The sequence below is a fragment of the Pinus tabuliformis genome, chromosome 4_1, assembly GCF_031772625.1.
Source record: "Pinus tabuliformis cultivar Carrire ecotype Pingquan chromosome 4_1, CPIR1, whole genome shotgun sequence".
NCBI classification, from domain to species: domain Eukaryota; kingdom Viridiplantae; phylum Streptophyta; class Pinopsida; order Pinales; family Pinaceae; genus Pinus; species Pinus tabuliformis.
In genome coordinates, this window is record NC_142303.1 from 556471208 (window position 1) to 556492473 (window position 21266).

A 21266-nucleotide genomic window follows, 5' to 3' on the forward strand; every position below is an offset into this window, starting at 1 on the left:
AGGAGTTAATCTAGGCTGTTGGTTGTCCAACATAAAGATATAAGAAGGGGCTTGAGGGTTTTGAAGTGAGAAGTTTTCAGGAGGAAATTCTGATCGAAGAGATCTTTTGCAGTAGGGGGGCAGGGACAGTGATCCAGAGGAAGATTTCCAGATCCAGAGAGGCAGTAGCAAGAGGCTGAGTTATTCCTAGTGCAGGAACATGCGAGTGCAGGAATGCGAGTGTAGGCAACACGAGTGCTGAGGTTGCTTAAGGAATATCTTTGCTAGATTTTCTTGTTGTTTGGATTTCCAGTTGGGTGTCCATAAATGTACACAGATTTCAATGCAGCGTTGTTGCACCGGTTTTCCCAAGATGGGTTTTCTGGGGACATTTGTCCAAAAATAATGGTGTCCTATGTGTTTGTATTTCCTTGTTTAGTTTCTATGTTTCAGAATGATATTTAATTTGGTGTAGGCTGCTTTAGTAATTTACTTCAATGTTTCAAGAAGAAATCTGAAATAAGTTTGTAATGTAATTTACGTTCTAGGTGAAGTAGATTTAGTTGGTCACAATAGGATTCTTGAGATTGTTAGATCTAGGAATTTTCACAAGAGTAGCGCAGAAGAACTGGAGAGATCATTGAGGAGATTCTTGCAGTGAGGGGCAGGGATAGTTTTCTAGAGGAATTATTTTTGATCTTGAGAGTGCAAGGCAGAGAAGGCAGAGAGTAGTCTGGAGAGGCAACGCAGAGCTTCAGAGGGAGTCTGTATCTCTACTGGGGAATTGTCGGGGTCTAATGCCTGAGCCGAGGTGTGAGACTGGTAGGCCAGAGGGCCGAAATTTCCAGCTAGTAGGAGATCAAGAGGTGCAACGTAGTCCCAACTGCAGTGACACAGTAACTGCATAGGTGTGACGCAGTGTTGCGTAGAGATTACGCAGAGACAGTGCAGAGGCTCATCTCCCGTGCAGATCAGTGCCAGATTTTCCAGTGACAGGGTGAGATTATCTCACTATCTTTTGTCAAGTTAGATCTCTGTATAGGATTGCCAGTTTGGGCATCCGAAGAATTGTACTCAGAAACTACTACATAATAATACAAACCTTCAGCTCCTGCACTGATTTTCTCACATTGGGTTTTTCCTGGGACATTTGTCCAGAAACGATGGTGTCACTTGTGCGTGTGTTATTTCTTCTTGCTCAGTTCTTGTTTTTGCATATAATATAATTAGTGAACACTGCAGTCGTATTTACTTCGATATTTACAGTGAAACACAATAAATAACTTGCATGAATTAACAAGTAGGAGAAGTAATATTAGTTTGTTGCAGTAGGGGATTTGGGTCTCCAAATACTTACACTAGCCCCTTCGCTTCATCAATAGTTTTGGTGAAGAGGAAGGGTGGGACTTTGCGCATGTACATTGATTACAGGGTGCTCAACAAGAATACCTTGAAGAACATTTACCCCATCCCGCGTGTTGATGAGTTGATGGATGAGCTTAGAGGAGCCAAGCACTTCTCTAAGATAGGTTTGCGCTCGGGGTACCACCAGATTAGGGTGAGGGACCAAGACATCCCTAAGATGGCTTTCAGGTGCCACTATGGGTACTTTGAGTTCTTGGTGATGCCCTTTTTGCTGACCAATGCACCTGCCAGTTTCCAGTCATGCATGAACCATATATTTCGTGGGTAGTTGTGGATGTTTTTGTTGGTATTCTTCGATGATATCTTGATTTATAGCCGGACATGGGGGGAGAATTTGCAATACTTGGAGATGGTGTTGTGTATTATAGAAAAGCAACAGTTTTACACCAAGCTGTCCAAGTGTGAGTTTGGGCTGACAGAGATGCTCTACTTGGGAGATATCATTGGCACAGATGGAGTGAGGGCGCACGAGGAGAAGATTAGGGTGATCCGGGATTGGCCTGAGCTTTGAGGGGAGGGGATTCATAGGTATATCCACCTACTACAGGAAGTTCGTAAAGGGCTTCTCACAACTAGCAACTCCCCTCACAAATCTGACAAAGAAGGGGGTTTTTACATGGACAAACGGGGCATAGTCGACATTTGATTGCCTCAAGGAGGTGATGAGTAGTTGTCGAGTTTTGGCACTTCTGGATTTCACACAACCATTCACATTGGAGTGCGATGCATCATGAGAGGGGGTTGGCGCAGTATTATCACAGGATGGACACCACATTTCTTTTGAGAGCTGAAAACTCCTTCCACATGAGAGGTTGTACTCTATCTACAACAAGTAGATGTTGGCCAAATTCCGGTGGTAGCTAGTGGGCAACTGATTCCGGGTGAAGATTGACCACAATAGTCTTCGCCATTTTATGGGGAAGCAGGGCCTCAGTGATAGGCAGTAGAGGTGGGTCAACAAGGTGTAGGCCTACGACTTTGACATTGAGTATGTCAAGGGCAAGCACAACATAGTAGTAGATGCATTATCCTGGAGGCTCACGACACTTTCACTCATGAGAATTTGCCATGATTGGAAGGTGTAGTTGTTGGTGGAGTACTCCAAGGACCGACATGCATGCAAGATTTTGGAGGGAATTCATGCTGATGAGTGCTACAGGGTGATGGATGAGGTCATTTACTACAAGGGGTGTATATTCTTGGTGTCGGGTTCACAATTGAAGGAGAAGATTCTCCATGCAGCTCATGACTCCCCACTATTGAGACATTAGGGGTTCTGAAAGACATACATGACAGTCGGAGAGCGTTTCACATGCAAAGGCCTCAAGGGCGACATATTGAAATATGTGCGGGAGTGTAAGGCTTGCCATAGGAACAAGGGGGAGTTAACCAATCCAGCTGGGTTGTTGTAGTAGCCACTTCCCATTCTTGAGGGGAAGTGGGAGAGCATCTCCATGGACTTTATCACAAGGCTCCCTATGGTGTAGGGTAGAGATTGTATTTATGTGGTGGTGGATCAGTTGACCAAATATGCCCACTTCTTCACCATCCCGACACGGTACTCAACATCACAGGTGGCCAAGTTGTTCTTCAGGGAGGTCTTTCGCTTGCATGGGCTTCCTAAGACCATAGTCAGTGACAAGGATAGTCGGTTCATGGGGGCATTTTGGTAGGAGCTCTTCAAGTTAGTGGGTACTGAGCTCACCCCCAGCACTAGTTACCATCCACAGATCGACGATCAAACGGAGAGGGTCAACAAATGGTTGGAGGGCTACCTATGGAAATATGTGACCGAGCAACAGAGGGCATGGATTTGGTGGTTACATCTGGGCGAGTACTACTACTACACCACCCATCACATGTCCATTCGTATGCCACTTGGGAAGTTGAGCGCATACTTGAGCATCCAACACTGAAGTTTCTTGGGGACAAGTAACATTTGGGAGGGGAGGACTGTAATATCCCTTCCTAAAATAATTTGTCCCAAAGTTTATTTTTCCACAACTTTGACATTTTTGGTAACCATGGGACCCATGAAATTTTGGGAAAAAACTTAAGAGTAAAAGGGAGGCCGAAATACTTGATTTTTGGAGCGTGGGGGTCACACACACAAGGAAAAACACAGTTTCCGAAGGAGAAAGTCGAATAGCCAAGGAAGGGAGGTCGTAAAAGCTAGATGGAGGGGTCCACGTGGGAAAAGGAAGCTCACTAATTATAAATAGGAGGAGCTCAACTTCATTTGGGGTCTTTCTTACCAATTGAACTCACTCTTGTTGCTGGAGCTGCTTTACCGGGCACTTGCTATTTAGCACTGAGTTTTCCAAGCAGAGAACTCACCCTTTCTTCCGGGGACTTTGAGTGCCACACTAGGGGGGTCAAATTGAACCACTTTGAAGAAGAGCTGGAGGGATTTCAGAGCCTATCTTTCGGTCTTTGCTTAGCTATTGCGTGTTCCAGGAGGATGCAGGAAGGGAGCACACAGAGGTCATTTCAGGGGTCCTTTTGAGTAGCACTTGCTGGGAGAATTTTGGCATTGGAGCTTCAGTGGGATATCAGTGTTTTGGAAGAGTTTAAGAGCACGAGATCGTTGCTTGTGGGCAACACGAATTGTAGCTACCTCGGCCAGCTCAAAAGCCTCTCATTAGGGACACGTGGGAGCTTGAGGAACGTGTCGGGAAGCTGGAGATTGCTTGGAGAACCTTGGGGGAGAATATCTCAGCCTTTTGGTGTGATTTGGGGAGCTTTTTCTGTGAGTTACAGATATGCCATATTTTCCAGCAGTTGGAGGACGTGGTATTTGGGGGCCAAATTTTGGGTTCAAAACCAGACCAAACCCTTTCTGGGATTTGGTGGGTTTTTTGTGAGGAGCATGAGATTAAGTTTGCAGAATTTTTTGAGCATCAGAGGTGGGGTTTCTAGTGGTTTCTTTCCAGCAGACAATTTAGATTTTTGGGGTGGCGCATGACATCATTGGAATAGCCGATTCTAGCACTTGGGCTTGTTGTTTTATCACTTGGGTTTTGTCACGCTTGCCATTTAGGCAAGCCCAGGTTGCACTCCTTCCATGCTATTGTACTTTGCCCCAATTGATTAAGAAAATGGCTCATACTTCTGGAGTTTACATGGGCGTTTGTTGAATGTTTGAAATTTCTGTTGTTGTATTTGCTATTAGCTTTGCATATCACTATTTTTCCTAATTAGGAGCATTACAAATAACCAGGGACTAAGTGATTTCGCAAAGCCAATTCAAGGAGAGACACATTAAAGGCTCAATGCTTTAAAGAAGCTAACATACTCTTCAAGAAAGACCTTGTGGAGACAAGATCAAGACCTAGTGTTTGAGATATGCAATGGTAATATGTATTCCTAAGGTCAAGACTTCAGGGGATCAGGTAGGACCTTTCAAAGGAGCTCTATGTAGTATTTATTCCAATGAATATAAGCTCATACAATCATCAAAGAAGTCCCCGAGGTGAGAGAAAGATACCTAGGTTTTCCCTCTTGAAGTGACACCTAGGGCAAGAAATTTTATGGATGAAACTTGGGCTGCCAACCAAACTTGGAGCATAGGTAGCCTAGACCCTAGGCTTGATGTGTGGATACTCAAATTTTCAAAAAATCACCTCTCTAAGATTTCGTTGCAAACCCTAGATTTCTGCTCTACCTTTAGGGTATTGAAATTTAGGAGGAGAAAATATGGAGAAGAGGAGTTGATCACCAAACTTCTTGGACTAGTGCCTAGTCCTTTGGGCCATGATGTCTTAGATGATTTAAAATTGGCCAAAACTGGCCTTAAGGGGAGGCTAAAGATTGGTGCCCTAACAACCTTTAACAATTACCCACTCAAGATTTATGGAGTTTTATGGATGAAAGACAATTTCATCCACTAGGAACATTCATCATTTGCCACAATGAGTAACATATGCAATTGCCAACCAAGAAGCTTTCCAAAAATGATTTTCTATAATTAGGGCACAATAACATTAACCTAGTTGCAACAATTCCATACATTTGACATAATTCCAAGAAAATATTCAACAAGAAGCACTTACAAGATGGCAATATGATATATCCATCCACAAATCATAAGATAGCTCCAAAGAAGATAAAAAATTTCACCTTCAAATGTCAAAATGCATTTAAGAATCTCCAATAGTCTCTAAAGAAAAAGTGGCATTTCTTTTACAAGAGAAGAATCCAAGTGATGATGATGATCTTGTTGGCATTATTGTCATTGATGGCAAAGGAACAACAAAGTAGCAACAAGGCAAGAAGAAGCAAAGTAGCAGCAAGGCAAGGAGTCGCAAAGGAGTAGCAAAGTAACAACAAGGCAAGGAGTCGCAAAGGAGTAGCAAAGTAACAACAAGGGAAGGAGCAACATCAAACATATATGTTTATGAGGTGATGGCAAAGGAGCAGTAAGCAACAAAAGAAGACAAAGGAGCAGGAAGCAACAAAAGATGAGATGGTAAAGGAGCAACAAGCAACAAAAGAAGGCAAAGGAGCAGGAAGCAACAAAAGAGCAACAAAGACAAGAGTAGCTTGGGCAGAGAAACAACAAAGGTGCAACAACAATAGAACAAAGACATGGCATGTTGTTTTTGTTATGCTTGTGATGCCTGGGTATGTTGATGAGCTAGTGATGTTTGGTTATGTTTGATGAGTTGATTGTTGTATGCATATGATGAATGAGATGTTGTGATGCAAGGCAAAGGCAAGACTCCATGACAACAAAGGCAAGGCAAGACTTCATGACAATAAAGGCAAGGCAAGACTCCATGACAACAAAGACAAGGTTGTTGAGTCCATGAACCAAAGATATTGTGATGCAAATCCAAGACAGAGGCAAAGCTGTTGGAGAGATTATTGTGATGCATTAATCGCAAATGTTCGTATTGATCATGACGAATGAATGCTCAACTATATAGGCATATGTTATTTCTATAATGCTTCTTTTGGCATTATGTTGATATTGGTGTACCTAATCATTATAGATGGCCGAAATAATGTGGTGGAGCACTTATTTATGTTCTAATGTTCTAAATATGAAGAGCTTGGAAACAAATGAGTGGAAGGCAATAAGTCAACCTTGTTCACTTCATATCCTTATGTGGAATACAAACAATCAGCAAGCTTTATTTATAAAAAAATGGTGTTTTTGGAAGCAAAATGAGGTGAGAGAGTTGGAGAATCTGTGAGAGCTCATTGAGGTGTTATGCATTAGTTACATAGCACATATGAAACTTATGTGAAGCAAATTTGAAGGGAAGAAGAGGCAGAAATGAAGATGGAGGTATGCAGAATTTAGGACGAGGTAAACCAACATATTTTTGTTTCTTGTTTGCATTAGGGGATTGTAGTATCCTTTCAAGTAGTGGCTTGATAAATATCAGGTTGGATCCTATTGAGGTAGGATCCTCCTGTGGGTTGTAGCCTATAGAAAACATATGGGAGTTGAAGCTTCCTTGCATGTTACAACTTAGGAGTAGGAGCTTGCCTTTGCATCACAATAATAACAAAATCGTGGTTTTCTCCCTTTATGGGTTTCCACTTATATCCATTGTCCATATGTGTTGCTTTTATGTGCTGATGTGATGTTCTTGGTTTACTTATTACTTGTTTTCATATTAAATCTATTGGTCATTATATATCAATCTGCTCACTTAAGGTTCAGTTAATGAGTTTAAAGAAAATCAAATTAATGTCCATGAATGTACTAAACTGATTCCCCCCGCTCATTTTAGTCAAGTTATCATCAAATCTCTCATAATGAGGGTCATCTCTATCTATATGATCCTTTTCCTAATTCGAATTAGGCTAACATCACCGACAATAATAAAATAATGTGCAAATAACAAGTCTTGGTGACATGCCCACCAAGAAGCTAATAAAGAGATGAAGAAGCCATCCAAAGTGAGCTGAAATCGTTGTGTAGAAGGGTCGTTGGAGGGCCTCATTGAGTCCTCAAGGTGCCATGATGTGAGAGAGGGCTCGATGAATGATGGACAAGGGGTTGGCCCCTTAATTTCTATGCAAATCATCATGTGGTGCTCCAAAGTGGCTCTAGGGCACAAGTGCTGGTCTCATGGGTCTCCTGATGAATGATAAGCCTATAGACTGCGCCAAATGAGGGCACTGAAGACGCTGCTTACCCTCCCATGTCTCAAGGTTGAGACAAACCTCCTTTTGGCCTTGGATCAACTGCCAAACCTTATATATTGTTAAGCTTGCTGGGGGCATTGCTGGTCCAAGTGCATCATCTCACTATAATGTGGGGCAATGAACAAGTTGTTGAAGGTGTCAAGACTGCCCATAAGATGAGATAATGAGATATCACATGACGAAGTCCCATGGCTCTACACACATCCCTACAAGTGTCAATATGATCCTCTAGTGGGGTTGGGCCCCAGTTAAGTTGCCCAGTCCATGATGAAATAAATTTCCAATTACACATAAGATCCAATTTTTCTCGTCACCATTAGGTGCAATAATTCATTAGTGCATCTAAGTGAACCAAGCTTGTTAATCAAGGGCACAAATGAGACTTCATAATGGGTTTCCTTTCCAATTTCGGGGATTCGAGCATGTAATAGTGTTACCTCCCTAGGTAGTGGCTAATAAACAACCCTATTAAGTGTTCCCAACCCCTAAAGGGAAAGACATGTCCAAGGTACATCCTTCCGGTGATAGGGGCCATGTGGATAATGATGATGTGGATTGGGACATAGGGTTCTCAAGGCCAAATGCCATGGGTTCAAGGGTGGTAATGATGAGGGATTGCTAGTTTTTGTAGCATCTGATGGTGTTCTAGTCTCAAACTTTGCGGAAAGGCTAAAACACGAGTTCTTCCGAACCCAAAAATCGTTTGTAGAGACAACTCAATTAAATTAATTGATTGATAATTAAAAAATGCCTAAGTCCAACTTAGGGTAATCGATTAATTAATTGGAAGTAATGGAGAAAGATGAGAATTCTCTAGAAACTCACATGGATCGACTAAGAGATGATCTTAGCTATCGATTAAGATTTAATCTTGGCTGTTGAAGTCTCAACTAGAGATTACAATACGAGGTCGATGGGGTAGATGGAGAGCAAACACCAGTTGTAGATACTCAATAATAAATGTAGTTCGTTTTTCTAGTAGTAGGTGATTTTGTAGTGAGATCGAGCCAGAGATCGAGTATCAGGTGGCAGAGGGGAAAGATAACATATTTCCAAAGGAGTTTCCAGTTCTAGAAGAGGCAAGAGAGGAGGTTGTATTATTTTTCTAGGAGGTTGCACAGAGGCTTGCACAGGGCCTCAAGAAGGCAATTCGATTTGGCTGAAGAGTAGGGTGTTTTAGGTTCCCAAGCTTGGGAATATATCAGGAGGGCCTTGCCAGTGACTTCTAGTAGCCACTACATGTAGAACAACTGATTCAGAAGGAGTTACGAAGGGGTGAGAGTTTGTCCTGTGTAGGGTCTACACAAAAGGCTGACACATAGGGGCTTGTCGGCACAAGTTTTTATGGCTAGTTGGGGCCAGGATTGCTTGAGGAGGATAAAATCCCTCATATTTTTTTTCAACATTTCTCTCAGATTGGATTGCCAGTTGGGCATCATAATTATTGTACTTAGAATTTCTGCTACTGCATAATAATAAAACCCTCATCTGTTGCACTGATTTTCACGCATTGGGTTTTTCCGGGGACAATTGTCTAAAAATAACATTGTCAATTTGTGTGTGTGATTGCTCTATATTTCTTAGTTCCACGTATTTTATTTCGGCACCTCAACTTTATTTGTGAAGAATTGCAGTGTGAATTATTTGTTGTTTGCCATAGCAAATAATCTGCTTAATAATTAACCAGTTAGAAGAATAGTTTCTAGTTGTTGCATTTCAACGAATTTTCACATGGTATCAGAACAAGTTTGATTGGATCATTAGCTCAGAGTTGAAAAGGGAGAAATTCGCTATCTAGAGGGAGTAGCGACACAATTTCTCCAAGGTCTGTGCAGGGCCTAGCCAAGCAATGAAAGTAGCAGAGTAGAAGTTCAATTTCCAGTTACAGAGTGGTAGGAAAAGTTGGAATTGCTCAGAGCAGAGCTCTAGTAGGCAGAGATAGGTTTTGAAATCATTTTCGGAATGCCGCGCAGCAGAATTGTTGAGCAGATTCGAGCATAAAAGGAAGAGAAATTGCACACATAAAGGGAGTTTCTCTAAGAGGGTTTCTAGTTTCAGAAATCCAAAATTTCCAATTGTAATAGGCATATTTTCTCACTCTTGGAAGGAGTGCGAGTAGTAATGCTAGCAGTGGAGTAGTTCAAAGAGGGAGATTTTTGTCCCAACTTGAGTTTTTGCACTGATGGCTTCAGCAGGACTTCAGGTATAGGACTGGGTGCATCGAACTATTGTATCTGGAAGGCTAGGATGGCATTCCTGCTAGATGAATATGGTCTGAAGCAGTACACAAAAAATGTTGTTGCTTTGCCTACAGATCTAGATCAACTAGCGAATTTCAAGAAGAAGCAGTTGATTCTCGATAGAGTTCACAATCATATAGTCTCACACGTTGCGGCCAGGAATACAGCCAAAGAATTGTGGGATGCTTATGCCTCACCATATCAGAATCCTTTTGAGCAACGGAAGGTGTTCTTGAAGGAAAATATGGGGAATGTTCGAATGTAGAAGGGTGAAGGCATCAACCCCTATCTCACTAGAATTAAGGATATCTGGTGTGAGCTTGTAGCTGTAGGAGAGTCGCCTCCATCTACAGAACTTGCGTGTCTCGCCCTCAACAATGTCATTGAGGATTGGGAGACCTTCATCCAGGGCATTCTGGGACGATATCAGTTGCTTGGGTGGGATAGCAACAATGGGTCGAAGGGTGTGAAGGAGGAAGAAAATGTGGCCTTTGCATCAAAAGGGAAAGCGAAAGGTCCTAATCAAGGACAAGGCTCATAGGGAGAGAAGAAGAAGAAAGATCTGTCCAAGATCAAGTGCTTCAGGTGTGGCGAGTTTGGCTACTCCAGTACCCAGTGTCCTCAAAGGAAGAAGGACAAGAAGGAAAGTAGGATCAAGCGGAAACATCTGCAGAGATCGATAATCTTTCCTCTAGGTCAGAGAAATAATTTTCCATGTATGCAGCTAGCTATACCTCCAGGAGAGAGGTGGGGCAATGTAGAACTTTAGTTCGAGAGTTGCTGAGATTTGAGCAGGATCGATAGAGAGTAGCAACAATATTTAGTAGCAGGACCCTTACCCTTGCTCTTCTCATGGATCATTACCCTTGCTATATGGGCCCACAGTATTTAGTAGCAGGGCGATAAATGTCAGTTGGTGCAATCAGTTCTAAAGTGACAGTTGCACACTAGTTGCAGTAGTAGTGTTGATGGCAGTGTAGGAGGCACAATGTAGATTTATCAACAAGGAAATTCCCTAGTGGATAGTGCAGAGGCTAGTAGCAGTGTGAGACTCAGGAGACAATTATAGCACAGAGAGAGTTGATTTAGATACTTCTCAGTTGCAACAAACACAACAAGTGTGAGAGGGAGTATTAGTTGGGTTGCAATGCAGATGCAAAGTTGGTAGCAGTACAGGTTGTATAGTGTAGTGTTCGCAACAACATAGATGCATCATGGTTCAGCAACAACCAAAAGCAGATGAATTAGAGTTAGTGCTGTGGTTGATGGATAGTGGCAAGCAACTACAATTGTGAGACATTAGCAACGTGTATGGGAGGATGATGCAAAGACAGGGTTTTGTAGCCGTGCAACACTAGAACACGTTGCTCGCTAAGAGGGAGTGTTAGTTTCTATAACATCAGATGGTGGTCTAGTCTCAAACTTTGTGGAGACACTAAAACACACGAGTTCTTCAGAACCCATAAATCGTTTATGGAAATTCCACCTAGAGACAACTCAATTGAATTAAACTTAGGGAAATTCTCTAGAAAATTAATGAAATTTAATGAAAATTAATTGAGAGAGGTGGGAATTCTCTAGAAATTCACATGGATCGACTTAGGATGATCTCAACCATTGATTAAGATTTAATCTTGGTTGTTGATGTCTCAACTGGAGATTATAAGAGGAGGTCAATGGGGTAGATGGAAAGTAAACACCGGTTCAAATACTTAGTGATCAAGGTAGTTCTATTTTCTAGTAGCAGGTGATTCAACAGTGAGATCATGTCAGTGATCGAGTAGCACGTGGCAAAGGAGTAGAGTATCATATTTCCAGACGAGTTTTCAGTTCTGGAATAGGCAGGAGAGGAGGCTGTATTATTTCTCCAGTTCAGCAGTGAGGTCGCGCCAGTGATTGAGAAACAGGGGGCAGAGGAGTTGAATAGCACATTTCCAGAGGAGTTTTCAGTTCCGAAAGAGTGAGGAGAGGAGTTTGTATTATTTCTCTAGGAGGTTGCGTAGGGGATTTTGTAGAACCTTAAGAAGGCAATTCGATGTGGCTGAAGAGCAGGGTGTTTTCAGGTGCCAGAGGTCAGTAATATTTGTAGAGGGCCTGGTCAACGACTTCTAGTAGCAGCTACAGGGAAAACAACTGATTTAGAAGCAGTTTCAGAGGAGTGCGAGATTGGCCTGCATAAAAGGTTGATGCAGGGGCTTGTTGGAGCATTTTTCTGTGGCCAGTTGGGGTGAGGATTGCTTGAGGAGGAGGTAAAATCCCTTAGATATTTTTGCCAGTATTTCTCTCAGATTGGATTGCCAGTTGGGCATGCAAATTATTGTACTTAGAATTTCTGCTACTGCATAATAATAAAACCTTCGTCTGCTGCATTGGTTTTCCCACATTGTGTTTTTTCGGGGACGTTTGTCCAAAAATAACGGTGTCCCTTGTGTATTTGTCTTATTCTATTCTCAGTTCATGATCTATATATATGTGTAATCTGCAATAGTGTTTTCATCACTGTTTAAATAATTAAATAACTTGTTGAATATAAAAACTAGTAGGAGATGATAAACCAGTGATTGCAGTGTTGATTTGGGGTAGCATCGGATGTGCTCTAGCCACGAAAATTGGTGGAGAGACTAAGGCACATGAGATCTCCAATAACCAGAAAGAGTTTGGGCAGATTCTAAACAGTTTGGGAGATATTAAAATAATTAATATTTTAATGGAGTCCCTAAGTCTAAACTTAGGGAAAATAAAATATTAATGTGAATTAATATAAAACTGTGTTAGAATGGTCCAAAAGTCCACGAAAATTGGTGGAGAGACTAAGGCACATGAGATCTCCAATAACCAGAAAGGGTTTGGGCACATTCTAAACAGTTTGGGAGATATTAAAATAATTAATATTTTAATGGAGTCCCTAAGTCTAAACTTAGGGAAAATAAAATATTAATGTGAATTAATATAAAACTGTGTTAGAATGGTCCAAAAGTCATGGATCAAGCCATATGTAATCTTAGAGGTTGATTAGGGACTTAATCTCGACTGTTGATTTGTCAACGAGAAAAGTATAAGAGGAGGCTTGAGGGTGTACTTGTATTTATTTCCAATATTTACATGGTAAATAACTTGTTAAGTAACATAACAAGTAGGTAGGAATAGATCAGTAAAGTACATGAAGGGTTTCTAACAGTTAGACTTAGAAACTTCAACATGGTTTTAGAGCGTGGTTGCAGATCACAAGAGAATTGAGGACATCAACCGAGCATAACAACAACAACAGAAAACCACTGTCTCGAGTGACAGACGCTGTTCTTAGCAGAGAAGAAACAAGGAAGGGGTGACGCAATGCCTGCGTCATCAAGTTCGAGCCAAGAGGAGGCAGTGTAGAGGCTGAGGCAGGCAAAGACAGGCTCACGCAGAGCCACGCTGAGGCCAGGAGGGTTGACACAGTTGGCTAAGGAATCTGATTTGCCAGTGCCGGGATTGCGCAGAGCCTAGGAGCTCTAACCTTCAGTTTGTTGGGGTTTAATAGGCTATGGGAAAGTTGCAGAGTGGAGCTGTCGGGGTACTGTAGTTAGAGCAATACCTAATAGGGCAAGGCCAAGGAGGAGGGAGTTGCTACCGAGGATTTCTAGTCGAGAAATCCGGATTAGTGGTGCAACTGCACTAACGATCGGAGTGGGGGTATCTCGACATTGGCAGAAGGGTTTCCAGGAGGGAAATTGAGGCTCAGAGGGAGTCACACCAAGAACTTCCAGGAGGGAAGTAGAGGAGCAACAAGATGGCAATGAACGGGGTAAGAGACCAGGACAGACTCAATGGAGCCTCAAACTTCGTAGTTTGGAAGGCTAGATCTTATTCGTTCTTGACAGAAATCGTGTCAAGCACTTCGTTGTGTGAGGACGATAGCTATCCCAGTTGACCCAACTGATAACGACAAGTACGAGGAGGCAATGGTGAGGGCCAAGAACATCATTTTTGACGAGGTCAAGGACCATGTGGTACCACATATTGCCGAAAAGGACACGACCAATGAGATGTGGGAGGCCCTAAGAAATTGTACCAACATATTTGTGTAGAGAAGGATGTTGCTAGAAAATCAGCTGCAATCATACCAGATGTAGAAGGGAGAACAGATTGACCCCTTCCGCGGTCGATTGAAGGAGATCCAGAATCAACTGACTTCAATAGGGGCCACACCAAATCAAGAATTGATGGTAAGAACAGCCTTGATCGCAGTCTCAGAAGATTGGGAGGAAATGTGGGTTGCTCTTTGCCAAGAAGAGATCAGAAGGCTGAGCAAGGCGGGAAGCAGTGACAAGGGGATCAGAATCAAGAAGGAGGAGGAGGTGGATGCTGCCCTAGCATCTGAGGGAAAGCTGGAGAAATGGAAGTAGAAGGACCTCTCCAAGGTCAAATGCTTCCATTGTGGGGAGCTGGGTCATTATGTGACCCAGTGTCCAAGGAAGAAGAGTAAGGGATAGGCCTCCGAGACTAAGGCAACACCAACAAGGGCAGAGAAGGAAGTGGAGATAGACGATGACTGTGCCATGAGTGCACACACACCACTTGAGTGGAAGTGGGGAGACATCGAGCTATAGTCAGATGGACTACAGGTGATTAGGGGCAGGATCCTCGAGGTACTCAACCTCTTGGATTATACCTTGCTACGGGAGCCCCAAAGAGGAGTAGTAGTACTGGCAGATGTCAATAGAGATGGATGCAGATGGGCGATAGAGGGAACTACAGTGCAGGATTCTTAGGACATCGTGAGGCAGCAGTGTGAGAAGCACGGGAGTGCTGCACCAGTGCAAGATGGCACAGAGAGGTGTGCAATGGTGCGAGATGCATGGAGCTGCTGCAACAGCGCAGAGGTCAAAGAGGGAGCACTTGTCAGCGACAGAGGGAGTTTTAGCATCGAGGGTGTCTCTAGCCTAACAGAGATGTCAGAGTTGGGAGATCAGTTACTTACTTCTCAGTAACTGGGTTGTAGTGCAACAGTTAGCAGTGACAGTGCTATGGGTAACACGATGCAACAAGATGAGAGGGAGTTGCAGTACGGATGCAGCAGTGGCAAGGCCATGGGTAGCAGTACATGATGCAACAGTGCAGATGATGGGCAACAAGCCTAGGATCAGCACAGGGACCGATGCTGGATGATCAGGGTGATACTCAGTGAGGAGTATTGCTAGAGCACAGTGCTCTCTAAGAGGGAGTGTTGATTTCGGGTAGCATTGGATGTGCTCTAGCGACGAAAATTGGTGGAGAGGCTAAGGCACATGAAATCTCCAATACCCAGAAAGGGTTTGGGCAGATTCTAAACAGTTTGGGAGATATTAAAATAATTAATATTTATAATGAAGTCCATAAATCTAAACTTATGGAAAATAAAATATTAATGTGAATTAATATAAAACTGTGTTAGAATGGTCCAAAAGTCATGGATCAAGCCAGATCTAATCTTAGCCATTGATTAGGGACTTAATCTCGGCCGTTGGTTTGTCAACTAGAAAAGAATGGACCAAGAGATGAAGATTTCGACTTTCTCGGGCTGGGTTTGCTGAGAAAGTTGAGAGAGTGATCAGAGTTGCAGCTGAGGGGCAGTGAATATAGAAGCAGAGAGGTAGAGATAACACCGGGAGGATCAATGCAGTCGCAGGGGAGAGGGACACATAACCAGCGAAGGGTCCACGCAGAGCCAGCCAGAGCTCACGCAGAGGCAGCAAGGAGCAGCATAGTGCCTCAGAGGGCCAGCATGAGTGACGCAGAGGGCCAGAGGATTGATGCAGGCCAAGCTAGAGTGACGTTGGGCTAATGCTGGGCTAGAGAGTACTGACGTTGTCCCTAGAGGCTGAAGCTGGGGTTTTGTGGGGCAGATTGGAGCTGTTGGAGTGTTTATCCGGGGTTTAAGCCAGAATATTTGCTTCCGAGTAGAGAGGTACTACTGCCGATATTTTTCTCTGTTGGGAGAGCCGGATTTGGCACCCATGTTGTATTTGAAACTGCTTAATAAATCAAACCCTTAGATATCTGCACCAATTTTCCCGCATTGGGTTTTTCTGGGGACATTAGTCCAAAAACAACAGTGTCACTTGTGTGCTTGTTTTTGTTGAGCATGTACTTGTATTTATTTCCAATATTTACATGGTAAATAACTTGTTAAGTAACATAACAAGTAGGTGGGAATAAATCAATGAAGTACATGAAGGGTTTCTAACAGTTAGACTTAGAAACTTCAACATGCAGTAAGATTTATGATGTGTAGATTCATAAATTTTCACAGGAGGGATCATTCGTGGTACATGAGTTACCACGACCTTTGTTTTTCCATCCTTCTTCATTTTCCTTTTGCCGTTTTTTGATTTTTCTTTTATTATATTGCTTGGGGCTCCAAGTTATGACAACATGTCGTGTATGATATAAACAGTGATTAGCCTCCTTAAGGTGAGGTAGTTCATCGCCCACCAGGGGTTGGGACATGCATGGGTTCTTTATTGATGTAGGGGGCACTCATGGGGGCCCTAGGAAACAGGATGATGGCCATAATGATAAGGGGTAGAGCTCATGTTTGGCTTTTGCCCACACTATTTTTATTTTCTTGACCATCTTTTGCGTTTTGTGGTATTATTTCCTATTGTATGTGGCCATGATATGCGTTTATCCTTTTTTTCTAGTTGCATCAACCTCTGGGGCAACATTCCAGGCCCGACCCAAGTATGATGACAAGGGGAGGGGGAGTACCAGAGCCTTGTGGGCCCAGAAAGGGAAGATGATGAAAAAGGACATGTAACGTGCTAAAGGGGGTGAAAAATGTGAAACAAGAATGTGAGATCGTGCTACCAAAAGCGGTGTTTCCCAAGAAGTGCCCAAGCTGAAGCTATAAGCCAGTACGGGAGATCCTACGAGACTAGCTTTGAGGATTAACCCCCCATTTAAGGTGAGGGAACAAGACTACAGTGAAAACCCTCCCTCCTTCCAAGTCACCCAATAATCCATACCCAAGTGTGCTGAATGAAAAACAATCTTAAGCACCCGGTTGCATAATGAAAGACATACCTTTAGGATTGGATGCCCCACTTTCAAACATATGCTCTTGACAGATGGGCGAGGGGACATATGTGTGGCTTAGGGAGCGAAGATTAATTGGCACAATATCAGCTACACTGGTGGCTGTCAAGGGTTGGTGGCTGTTGGTTGAAGACAAATCTATGAGAGAAATTCTCCTATGGGGTCACCCACTGGTGGCAACAAGTCCCGATGGTCAAAAAGTAAAACAAGTCTCAAATTGTAGAGCATGATGAGAGGATTGCATGCCACATGGAAATTTTCAGATTTGAGCATTCAATGGCTAGATACAACATGGTCAAACTTGATCAACTGGTCAAAGCATGTTATTAAGTGACAGAATAGGGGCAACATTGGGTTGTTTGTGACATGCATTATCTGAAAAGTAATTAGCATGAAGAGATGAACAAAACCCATGTGTCAAATTTTAGAGATCAACAATGGCGTTACAGAATAAAGGCAACAATGGGTTGTTTGTGACATGCATTATGTCAAAAGTGAAGAGGACAAGGAGACAAACAAAACCCATGTGTCATATTTTGGAGATTGGAAATGTTATTATAGAACTAGCACATGGCATGATGACGTGCCATATAAAGTGATGATGTGGAAATGCCCTAGGTGATGTGGAAAATGAAAGAGATACCTAATACAAATTAGGACCAGTAGAGAAAAACCGAAGTTTCAAAATTGTTAGAAAGTCAAGCACATTGGACATTTAGCTTCCACGTGGCTAAATGGAATTTTAAAGAGAAAAGTAGAGTCAAAAATAGTTGTTGGTGATGTTAAGTAGCCATTAGAGGCTCTAACTAGCCGTTGGAGACTCAGTGGACCAATTAGTTGAGCAATGGAACATGAGTAAAGGAAATCTTGAACTAAATTGTGAAAAATTGTCGAAATCAATGCCATAGTGGATGAAATAATATTTTATGAATTAATTTACCAAGTCTCCAACTTGTGGATGACTAGCCATTAGGTAGTTGACTAGCGGAGGTAGCGTATGCTCCACTCCTGAATTCACAATTAGGGAGGTGACCATGATGGAGCTGCATGGCGCACTTACAACAGGACAACTTGAGGCGTTATGCGGGCATGCGTGCAGGAGATTGTAGACTTTGCCTATAGGAGGGTATCCAGAGCCCAGACAGTGACCAGGTGCATCATCAGGAGTTGGGGCAGTAGATTTCACTATGTGCTCTAGTAGGAACATAGTAGTTGGGCATGTCTGGGGAAGATTCTTGATGCTTGGTGCCTATCTATTAGGCATCATACATGGGTTAGAGATGCGACACAAAAGGGTCCGAACAACTAGCAGTAGGTCACCGTAGCAGGTAGGGTTTGGGAGTTGTGGACACTCTACTTCTTGGTGAGTATGGCCATGATAGTAGGAGATCCAGTTCATTCTCCAGTTGGCCCATGGGGGATTTCTTAGGCTTTCATCATATGGCGAGGCAGGCTGTTGCTCATGGTTGGGGCTCGCCATGGAGTGGTAGGCCTTGGCATTGCTGAATTGCCTTGGCAGGTTGAGCAAAGTTTTGATCATTATCGATATAGTAGTCAAGAGTTACGGGAGAGGAGGCTCCGGTACGAGCGTGTTGGGCAGTCAGTGATGATTGGGGTGTTACGGTACCAACAGGATGGTTTCATTTAGTGACGAGCATGGGATCCTGGTATTGAGAGATTCCTCCATGGCAGGATGGTGCATGGATCCGGCGTAGTTCAATGGAACATTTGGAACCCTGGCATTAGCTAGGTCAACGTTTGGAGCAACAACATATTGCTTGAGGACAAACAATTTTTAGCAAGGAGGGTTGTAATGTTCTTAGTTTTTGTGAGTGAAAAATTCATTAAGGACTTTTGCCAATTCTTTGGCGATATTAAATAAAAAGGAGAAAAATAGTATTTTGAGGGAGAAAACCAAGAATTATTATTTTAATGGAGAATGGTGGCAAATAATATTTTATTGGAGAATGGAGGGAAATTATTATTTTATTGGAGAATGGCGGCAAAATAATATTTTATTGAGAAAAGAGGCAAATTATTATTTTATTCAAAATGGCGGAAAGAAGTCTCATATTGGAAATTAGGCCCAACCAATAAAAAGAAAGAAAGGAGGATTTAGAAGCTAGAGGGAGGGAGACTCCATGAAAAATTATAAAAAAAGGGGTAACTCAATTGCAAATCATTCTATTCTGTCATTTCTAATTGACATTGTGAAGAAACTCAAGCGAGTTTCAAGAGTTTCCAGCGAAACTCAATAGCTAATTTTGGTGGACTTCGAGTGCGACCCTAGTTAGCTTTTAGGGAAGATTATTTCAGATCTTCTATTGGAGCTTAATCGTTTGGTTGTTTTGATTCATGTCTTGGTATTTGATGAGATTTTTATTACACAGAGACTATTGGCATTTAGATTTGATTTGTAGGACTGTCCTTCCCTTCTCAAGAGGCCGTGAGCAATTATTCTTCTAAGGAGGCCGAGCACCATAGTTGGAGGATCGAATCTGGAGCTATTACTGTTGCCCAAGCATCAAACCCTCAAGCCAAAGTTCATCTTTAGGAACAGGCCAAAAAGATAAGGTAGAAGGTTGAGTTTCATGATTTGGTACCAAGGAGAAGTGTGCATTAGATAAGCCGGGAGTGAGGGCCGAATTTATAGCCATTTTGAGATCCACTTGAAGATGGAATTCTCTGCATTTTGATCGTGTTTCAGCATATCACCTTCAGAATTCCATCTGCAAAGGCTGAGATATACCCTGGAAAGGAGGCCGAGATTCTTTAGCAACAACAGCAGATTACAGTGGTCGGAATTTTGCATCACCAAGGAAGGGTTGCATTTGTTGTCAGACTGCCAAATCAGTCCCAGAATTTATATCTCCTTGGCTGCTGGGTTGGTTGTAGCAGAATCATTATCTGAGGGGTGTATCAAACCTCTCCTTTCCTTTCTAACATTGTCTACTACAGGAATATAACCAGAATTCTGAGCATTGTTTCTCCAAGGGGTTAAGTAGAGTTTTGCTTGAGAATGTGGTTACAAATGACAGTAGAAATGGGACCAAATTTCAGTCACTAAGGGCTCAAGATCAGACCTGGAATTTCCCTTTTGAACCCTGTTCTTATGCCTTTAGCAGATTGTTATCTGAGGCTGAATTTATGCATGCCTGTAGCAGTTTCTCTAGAGGCAGTGATCATCATATTCCAGCCCGTCATGACAGTAATATCCCGTGCTATATCAATCTCTGTCTTCAAGAGGTATGTATGATAATTGTTTGTGACAAGTCGTGCCAAGGAGACCACTGTTGTTTCAGATCTGAGTTTACAATTGGGAAAGAGTATTTCCTGTACCTTTCTTGTACCTATGGCAGCCTTCTCAAGGAGGTTGAATGAATATCTGGATTGAATATGTGTATTGCTGAGCGTGTGAATCAGTCCTGCAGCATGTGCATGCCTGTAGCAGAGGTTGTGGATTGTATATGGCGGATATTTCTCAAAAACTGAATATAAAAAGGGAAGATTCACTATTATGTCAGGTTTCTCTATTTGTTAATTGCTGTTATTATCATTTGAATTAATGCAAGGCTGCCCATGTTCATCGCTTCATAAATTTATATCAGCATTATCTAAGTACCTGGGTATGAAATAAATAGTTAACTTTATACTAGTTGGTAGTATTATCCTATCAAATGTTGTTCACTGTGTATGTGTAATTTGGAAATAAATTATGAAAGTGCACCTACAACAGTCACCAACCCACTTCTTGCCAAAAATCACGCAAGATCAGATTTGACAAATTCATTATAATTGGGTGAAAGTAAGTCGGAATATTACACCCCTTGAGACTGTAATGGTACCAGTCCAAACAGAGAGGCTTTCGAACTGTGGTAAGGGTTGTTTGACTAGAATTGTTGGGCGAGTTTCCTTTGTAGGTTTGCATGGTAACAGGGCTTGAATTCCGTTTCTGTTTAGGCACTGCAGGGGATAGCAGGGGATTCTAAAATATTTTTTTCCCCTCTCTTTTAATGAATTATAAAATATATATTTATACTTTTTATAACTGTTGTTTTCTCACCATATCCTATGCTGGCTAATCTGTATCCTTGTAATGTGGAACATAAGCCTTGCTGAAACTAGCAAATTAAATATGCCAATTGTAAGAACTGGGAATTATTTTAAGAACTTTTCCTTATGAACAGAATAAGAAATAATAAATGCAGAGACAGTGAAGGTTTCCAAAATTACAGATCATGATCCTGTAATAAAACTTCCTAAATTTTATAAATTTAATTAACAGAACTAATGAAAGTACTTACCTGTAATCTTACGGTCGATGAAGCCTCAACTGCTCCTGCTTCGGTTACCAAAAGACCGAAACCACCCAGCCAAACTGAGCAGAACCTTGCTACTCAGTCC

At 42.3% G+C, this 21266-nt stretch overlaps 1 protein-coding gene across 2 annotated transcripts in view; it reads left to right on the plus strand.

Annotated features, from left to right (window-relative positions):
• LOC149177054 (ABC transporter B family member 20-like) overlaps positions 1–21266 on the plus strand; it is a 295712-nt gene that overhangs the window by 174521 nt on the left and 99925 nt on the right. The gene's annotated exons all lie outside the window — the stretch shown is intronic.